Here is a 7,500-nt window from a genome sequence, read left to right as displayed (position 1 = left end):
GTCATACATCATATACATTTACAAAAACATTAGTTCACACCTCTCCTTCACTCCCTGGCAGCTTCCACATTAAATCTTTTAAAACACAACAAACATGTGAAGTAAAGACATTATAAAAAGCATCCAACTTATTTTCATATTTAAAATACACATACAGTCTCTCCATATACACTTCTGTTTCCCTCCTAAACCCAGTCCAAACATCCAACACAAATTTTTCCTTTTTGGCCACAATTCTTCTCTCCCATATTGCACTTTTCATTAACATTAACCACAGGTTTATAAACTTTTTGTTTCGACACTCCTTTTCCCAACCAAATATCACCACTCTGTTCCATTCCAATACATTTTCATCCCAGTCCACTGTCAAATCTTTAATCACACATTTACATTTCCTTAAAAATTCCCCCAATTCTTTACAATATAAAAACATATGTAAAATCCCCTCTTCCTTTTCCTGACACACTTTACACACCGCACTTTGTTCTAAACCAATTTTAGCTAAAATAGACTCCGTAAAAAGCACTTTATGTCTTATAAAATACTCCAAACATTCCAATTTTGTTTCCACACATCTCCCCCTCATGTTTCTCCATATACACTCTTCTTTTAAATCTTTAAATTTCTCCACCCAGTACTTGTTTACAATCGGCTCTTTAAAAACTCCATCCCTAAAAACACAATAAAACATTTTTACAGTACATTCTTTAAAATCATACATTTTCTCACCCAGTTTCACATACATATTTCTCTCTTTCTGCTCTTCCATACACTCTATTCTTTTAATCCACTCTTTTGGTATTGCGTTCTTGATAATTTCATATTTGTTTGTTATTTCTTGTTTACTGTACTCTTCTTTTGCCACTTCCATTGCATCCACAATAAACTGTGTTGGTAAAAACCCCTCTTTAAACTCATACAAAACATCTCTCACTCTTGTTATCCCCACTTCCATCCATTTCTTAAAAAATATTTCCCTCCCCTGTTCTAAAATATTGCCATTTAAGAACAGAAGTTGATTTAAAATGTTTTCTCTCCCATGTGGATCATACTCAATTTTCTTTAAAAAGTTTCCCCAAGCACTTAAAAGTCCCCTATAGAATTCAGGTAATCCGTCAGTCATCCAAATTTTCGTTTTCATCCATAAAATTCCATCTCCCATGTTAAAATCCCCACATTTATTTAAAAAATATTTCATAGTTTTTTGCCACTCATTTTTGTTCTCTTCTTCTAAATATTTCTTAACTACTTTTACTCTCAAAGCTTTTTTCCTCTGTTCCACATCCATTAACCCTAAGCCCCCCTTCTCTACCGCCCCTACAATCGTGTTGTGTGCTATCCTTGCTGGTTTCCCCTTCCATAAAAAATCAAGAAAACATTTTTTCAACCTTTTTCCTGACCACAATGGCATCTCACACACATATAAAACATACCACAGCTTAGAAACCATTAAAACATTCAATATTAAAACCTTCCCCTTCAAATTTAGTGTCCTCAGTTTCCAAAAATTTAACCTTCTCTCTATCTCTGTTACTAGTTCCTCCCACATTTCATCTCTTACCTTCTTCTCATTCTTCCCCATTAAAATCCCTAAAATCCTCATTTCTTCCACTTCTTTAAATTTAAAACAATCCCTTAAAACCATAGCTCTGCCAAATCTCATATATACTGTCTTATCTTCATTTACTTTACTACCCGATCCTTTACAATATACTTTTACAACATTCATAACTTCTATAACACTTTCCTTTCCTTTAACAATTATTGTTGTATCATCTGCATATTGAAACACCTTCCCTTCTGCCTTCTTTTCCTCAATTTCTATCCCTACTATTCCTTCCTTTTGTTTTATAGCCAATCCTAATGGTTCTGATACAAGCGAGTACAATAACGCTGAAAGCGGACACCCCTGTCTTATAGACCTAGTAATTTTAAAACAATCTGTTAAAAACCCATTACATTTTATCTTTGTTAACGCGCCTCTATATAAAATCTCAATCCATGTAATAAAATTCTCCCCAAAACCAAAACTCCTTAAAACCTGAAATAAATACCCATGCTCGACCCTATCAAAAGCTTTATCGAAATCCAAACTAATTACATATCCATCATCATTTTCCTCCTTCATGTACCATATCGTGTCTCTTATACTCATTGTTACATCCGCTATATCTCTTCCTTTAACTCCGTACGCTTGGTTTGTTTCGATTATACTTGGCATTACCTCCGTCAACCTATTCGCTAAAACTTTCGCTAAAATCTTAAGATCCGTGTTTAACATTGTAATTGGTCTGTAATTCTTTAAATCTACTTTTTCTCCTTTCTTTTTATATATCAGTTTCATTAACCCCATCCTTGTTCTTTCATTAATTTCTTCCTTTTCAAATGTTTCTTTAAAAACCCCATTTAAAATCTTTGTTAAAACTCCTTTAAAACACACATAAAACTCACTTCCCAAACCATCTATTCCTGGACTTTTCCTTATATTCAGTTGATTTATCGCTCTTTCAATCTCCTCTTCTCTGATTTCTTGGTCACACTCTTTTTTATCTTCTTCCCTCACTTTAGCTTTTATCAGATTCAACAGTTTATTTTTCTCCTCCTCTTCCACACCCCTTGTACTGAACAGATCCTCATAAAAATTCTTTACTTCTTCTAAAATCTTTTCATTCCCTTCTACAATTTCCCCATCTTTCCCTCTTATTCCTTTTATCGTTTCAGCTTTGCCTTTCTTTTTTTCCAAATCAAAAAAGAACTTTGTACATTTTTCTCCCTCCACCACATATTTAGCTTTGCTCCTTAACCTCGCGCCCTCATATTCTTTTTCTTCCATTTCTTTCAGTTTGTCTTCCATTTTCTTTATCTTTTGTATGTCTTTATTTTCTTTATTCAATTCCATTTCCAAGCTTTCTTTTATTTCTCTTTCATTGAATCTTTTCCATTTCTGTATTAAACTACAATACTCGATTGAGAATTTCTTGATTAAAAACTTTACGTTCTCCCACCATATTCTCTTATCCTCTTTATACATTTCATTTTGCCTCTCATTTTCTATAATCTCCTTAACCTTTAAAACATAGTCTTCATTCTTTAAAATCTGTGTATTTAAAATCCATACTCCCGGCCCTCTTTGCACTTTACTCCAATCCAATGTAAAAGATAAAAACTTGTGATCGCTAAAACTTGTGTCCTCATACTTAATATTTTCTATAAAATTCTCCACCTTTCTACTACATAAAACAAAATCAATTCTGGTTTGGCACACAAACTGCCCCACTATCTGCCTCCTTGAAAACTCCTTTTTCCTTTCATTTCTTTCTCTCCACACATCTATCATATTATTTTCTCCCATTAATACTTTTAATTCTTTTCTACCTGTATCAGTTTTAAAAACCATTCCTTCAGCCATGTCTTGTTTACTAAAAACCGTGTTAAAATAGCCCATCATTATTATTTCTTTGTACTTCTTTACAACATTTCTTAAAATATTAAAAAACGCTTTCTTTTCCTTCTCCTCCACTGGTGCATGTACATTTACTAAAATCAAATCTCTTCCTTCATCTTTTATCTCAACAACCATACATTTCCCTATTTTATCTGTGTATACAATTTTACTCATTTTAAACACATCATCCTTCATTAAAAGAGCCACACCTCTCCCCAACCTCCCATCTCCATTATTATAAAAAATACCTCCATCGCATCTCTTTTTATACTCATTCATAACACTTTCTTTCCAGTTTGTTTCTTGCAGTGCAATTACGTCTTCTCTTTTACATTTTTCTTTTACTCTTTCAAATTTCCCCATGTCCATCAATCCCCTTGCATTAAAAGTAACACAACTTAAAACCATTAAGAGGAAGTAGAAAAATAAATACTTAAAAATCATTGTTCATCATTTTCTCCCCCCAGGTCTCTTAACACATCATATCTGTTCTGTATCCTTTTCATAACTTTTTTTCTTACCCTCTCCAAATTTGGAGTTACCTTTGTTGCTATCCTTCTAATTTGTCCTCTCCCCCTTCTGTCCATATTGTCCATCTTTGCTCCTTCTTCAATGTCTGTTTCCTCAACATTGTTAAAACTGTCCGATGTCACCATTTCTTTCGTGTCCTTCTCAATTGTTTGTTCATTATTGTAGTTAATATTCTCCTTCTCTCTTTCCCCTTGCTCTCTGTTACTCGTTTCTCCTTCCATTTCTTTTTGTCGTAGTCCTTCTTCCTCTTGTCCTTCATCCATTTGTTCCTCCCCCTCGCTGTTTCCTTCATGCACCTGTCCGTCCACCCGTTCCTCCCTTCCTCCCTCCTCTTCCTCCATCTCACACGTACATTTATTTAAAATTTCCTGACACTCCAGGCACCTTACCGCATTGCACTCTCTGGCAAAATGTCCCCTTTCTTGACATTTATAGCACTGGAAATCCGGGCAGTCCTTGAGCAGGTGATCCGGGCTCATGCACAGCCTACAGGTCTTCACCTGGTGACTATGCATCACCCGGAAATACTGCGACCCCTCCGCCGTTTCCATTCTTGTGCTGTATGGCAATGATGCCACCTCTTTGGGGAACCTTACTTTCAGGAACCTTGTTCCATCCTCGACTTCGGTGCCCGGGTAGTGTCGTCTTTTAATTTTTGATATGGGATTAACTCCCCATCCCTCCAATTTTCCAATTATGTCTCTATCATCCAGGTAGACAGGCAGGTGCATGAAGGAAACAACGTAGTCTCTATTTTGCAGATTTTTTATTTCACAGTTCACCCCTTTTATAATCAGTCCATCAATCAATGCCTCACACGTTTCCTCTTTTTCCATCGTTAGTTCATATTCTTTTCCTTGCCTTGGCCTCAATGCCAGAATTTTCCCATTTCCACATTTCTCAGTTACTGCTTTAATAATATCCATAGCTCTGACCTCATTTAAGTTCTCCACGTTCACAATCACCGTCGCCTCCTTTAGATACATCCTTCCTTCTCTCGTGGCCCGTTTTTGTCCGTGTCCTACTCGTCGTCGATAATCCATTCCAGTGTCGTTTGCCATGCGTCCTTCTCCAGCCAGTCCAGGGTTGTTTGCCATAGGTGTTTCTCCATCCAGTCCAGGGTCGTTCGCCATGCGTCTCTCTCCAGCCAGTCCAGGGTCATTTGCCGTTAGTCCGTCCATTTTTAAGAAAAAAGAAAGTTAACCACCCTCCAGTCAGCCAAAGCTGCTGTAAGGTGGTTGTAGAAAACTAAAGAAAAACAAAACAAACAGAACTATTAAAATCAAAAAATAATACAAAAACAAACAAAGAACTCAAAATGGTGGAGAGCCTCTCTCTCCAAACTGCAGCCAGTCACTTCCTTCTCACCAGCGCCCGCTAGCGTTCTCAGAGTGGAATGGCCGTAAGCTAGAGGGAAGTTGGAATAGAACCCATTTAAAAATTTATTTATTGTTTTATTGTTTTATTGTTTTATATCAAAACATTAGCTACAGGGTATGAATATTAAGATGATGTTGTTAGAGAATTCAAATAGTAAAGTAAATGAATGCCTATGTCAAAAGCTTACATCACCTGGTATTCCCAGGCAGTCGCCTATCCAAGTACTAACCAGGCCCGACTCTGATTAACTTCCGAAATCAGGCATTGTCAGAGTGGAATGGCCGTAAGCTAGAGAAAAGTTGGAATGGAACCCATTTAAAAATTGTTTTTTTTGTCTTATTTATTTATTTATTTATTTATTTATTTATTTATTTATTTATTGTAATTGTTGTTTTCTATCAAAACATTAGCTACAGGGTATGAATATTAAGATGTTTTTGTTAGAGAATTCAAATAGTAAAGTAAATGAATGCCTATGTCAAAAGCCTACAGCACCTGGTATTCCCAGGCAGTCACCTATCCAAGTACTAACCAGGCCCGATTCTGCTTAGCTTCTGAGATCAGACGAGATCAGCAATTCTCAGAGTGGAATGGCCATAAGTCAGAGGAAAGTTGGAATGGAACCCATTTATAAATTGTTTGTTTTTTCTTTTTCCCTATTTCTTTTTCCCTATTTCTTTATTTATTTATTTATTTATTTATTTATTGTTTTCTATCAAAACATTAGCTACAGGGTATGAATATTAAGATGTTGTTGTTGTTAGAGAATTCAAATAGTAAAGTAAATAAATGCCTATGTCAAAAGCTTACAGCACCTGGTATTCCCAGGTAGTCGCCTATCCAAGTACTAACCAGGCCCGACTCTACTTAGCTTCTGAGATCAGACGAGTTCGGGCATTCTCAGAGTGGAATGGCCATAAGTCAGAGGAAAGATGAAATGGAACCCATTTATAAATTGTTTGTTTTTTCTTTTTCCCTATTTCTTTTTCCCTATTTCTTTTTCCCTATTTCTTTATTTCTTTATTTATTGTAATTGTTGTTTTCTATCAAAACATTAGCTACAGGGTATGAATACTAAGTTGTTGTTGTTAAAGAATTCAAATAGTAAAGTAAATGAATGCCTATGTAAAATGCTTACAGCACCTGGTATTCCCAGACAGTCGCCTATCCAAGTACTAACCAGACCCGACTCTGATTAGCTTCCGAGATAAGACGAGATCAGGCATTCTCAGAGTAGAATGGCCGTAAGCTAGAGGAAAGTTGGAATGGAACCCATTTAAAAATTGTTTTTTTTGTTCCTATTTCTTTTTTCCTATTTTTACTTATTTGTTTGTTTGTTTGTTTATTTATTGTAATTGTTGTTTTCTATCAAAACATTAGCTACAGGGTATGAATATTAAGATGTTGTTGTTAGAGAATTCAAATAGTAAAGTAAATGAATGCCTATGTAAAATGCTTACGGCACCGGGTATTCCCAGGCAGTCGCCTACCCAAGTACTAACCAGGCCCGACTCTGCTTAGCTTCCGAGATCAGATGAGATCGGGCATTCTCAGAGTGGAATGGCCGTAAGCTAGAGGAAAATTGGAATGGAACCCATTTATAAATTGTTTGTTTTTTCTATTTCCCTTTTTCTTTTTCCCTATTTCTTTATTTCTTTATTTATTGTAATTGTTGTTTTCTATCAAAAAATTAGCTATAGGGTATGAATATTAAGATGTTGTTGTTGTTAGAGCATTCAAATAGTAAAGTAAATGAATGCCTATGTCAAAAGCTTACAGCACCTGGTATTCCGAGGCAGTCGCCTACGAAAGAACTAACCAGGCCCGACTCGCTTAGCTTCCGAGATCAGACGAGATCGGGCATTCTCAGAGAGGAATGGCCGTAAGCTAGAGGAAAGTTGGAATGGAACCCATTTAAAAATTGTTTGTTTTTCCTTTTTATTTATTTATTTATTTATTTATTTATTTATTTATTTATTTATTTATTGTTTTCTATCAAAACATTAGCTACAGGGTATGAATATTAAGATGTTGTTGTTGTTAGTGAATTCAAATAGTAAAGTAAATGAATGCCTATGTCAAAAGCTTACGGCACCGGGTATTCCCAGGCAGTCGCCTACCAAAGAACTAACCAGGCCCGACTC

At 35.7% G+C, this 7,500-nt stretch overlaps 1 non-coding gene and 6 pseudogenes across 1 annotated transcript; all 7 read right to left on the bottom strand.

The window, feature by feature from the left end:
• Window positions 1-5,536: 5,536 nt before the first annotated feature.
• On the bottom strand, window positions 5,537-5,645 carry LOC125144738 (annotated as a pseudogene).
• Window positions 5,646-5,839: 194 nt separating this feature from the next.
• LOC125144089 lies at window positions 5,840-5,958 on the bottom strand (annotated as a pseudogene).
• Window positions 5,959-6,159: 201 nt separating this feature from the next.
• On the bottom strand, window positions 6,160-6,278 carry LOC113641108 (annotated as a pseudogene).
• Window positions 6,279-6,487: 209 nt separating this feature from the next.
• Window positions 6,488-6,606, bottom strand: LOC125144550 (annotated as a pseudogene).
• A 203-nt stretch (window positions 6,607-6,809) lies between these two features.
• Window positions 6,810-6,928, bottom strand: LOC125144862. The gene has a single exon (XR_007143232.1). It is a non-coding gene; the product is annotated as a 5S ribosomal RNA (ribosomal RNA).
• A 198-nt stretch (window positions 6,929-7,126) lies between these two features.
• LOC125144609 lies at window positions 7,127-7,244 on the bottom strand (annotated as a pseudogene).
• A 195-nt stretch (window positions 7,245-7,439) lies between these two features.
• LOC125144362 overlaps window positions 7,440-7,500 on the bottom strand; it is a 118-nt pseudogene continuing 57 nt past the window's right edge.

Source organism: Tachysurus fulvidraco, chromosome 6 (genome assembly GCF_022655615.1).
Source record: "Tachysurus fulvidraco isolate hzauxx_2018 chromosome 6, HZAU_PFXX_2.0, whole genome shotgun sequence".
Lineage (NCBI taxonomy): Eukaryota > Metazoa > Chordata > Actinopteri > Siluriformes > Bagridae > Tachysurus > Tachysurus fulvidraco.
Note: the sequence above shows the minus strand (reverse complement) of the source record. Positions and strands in the feature narration are given on the sequence as shown.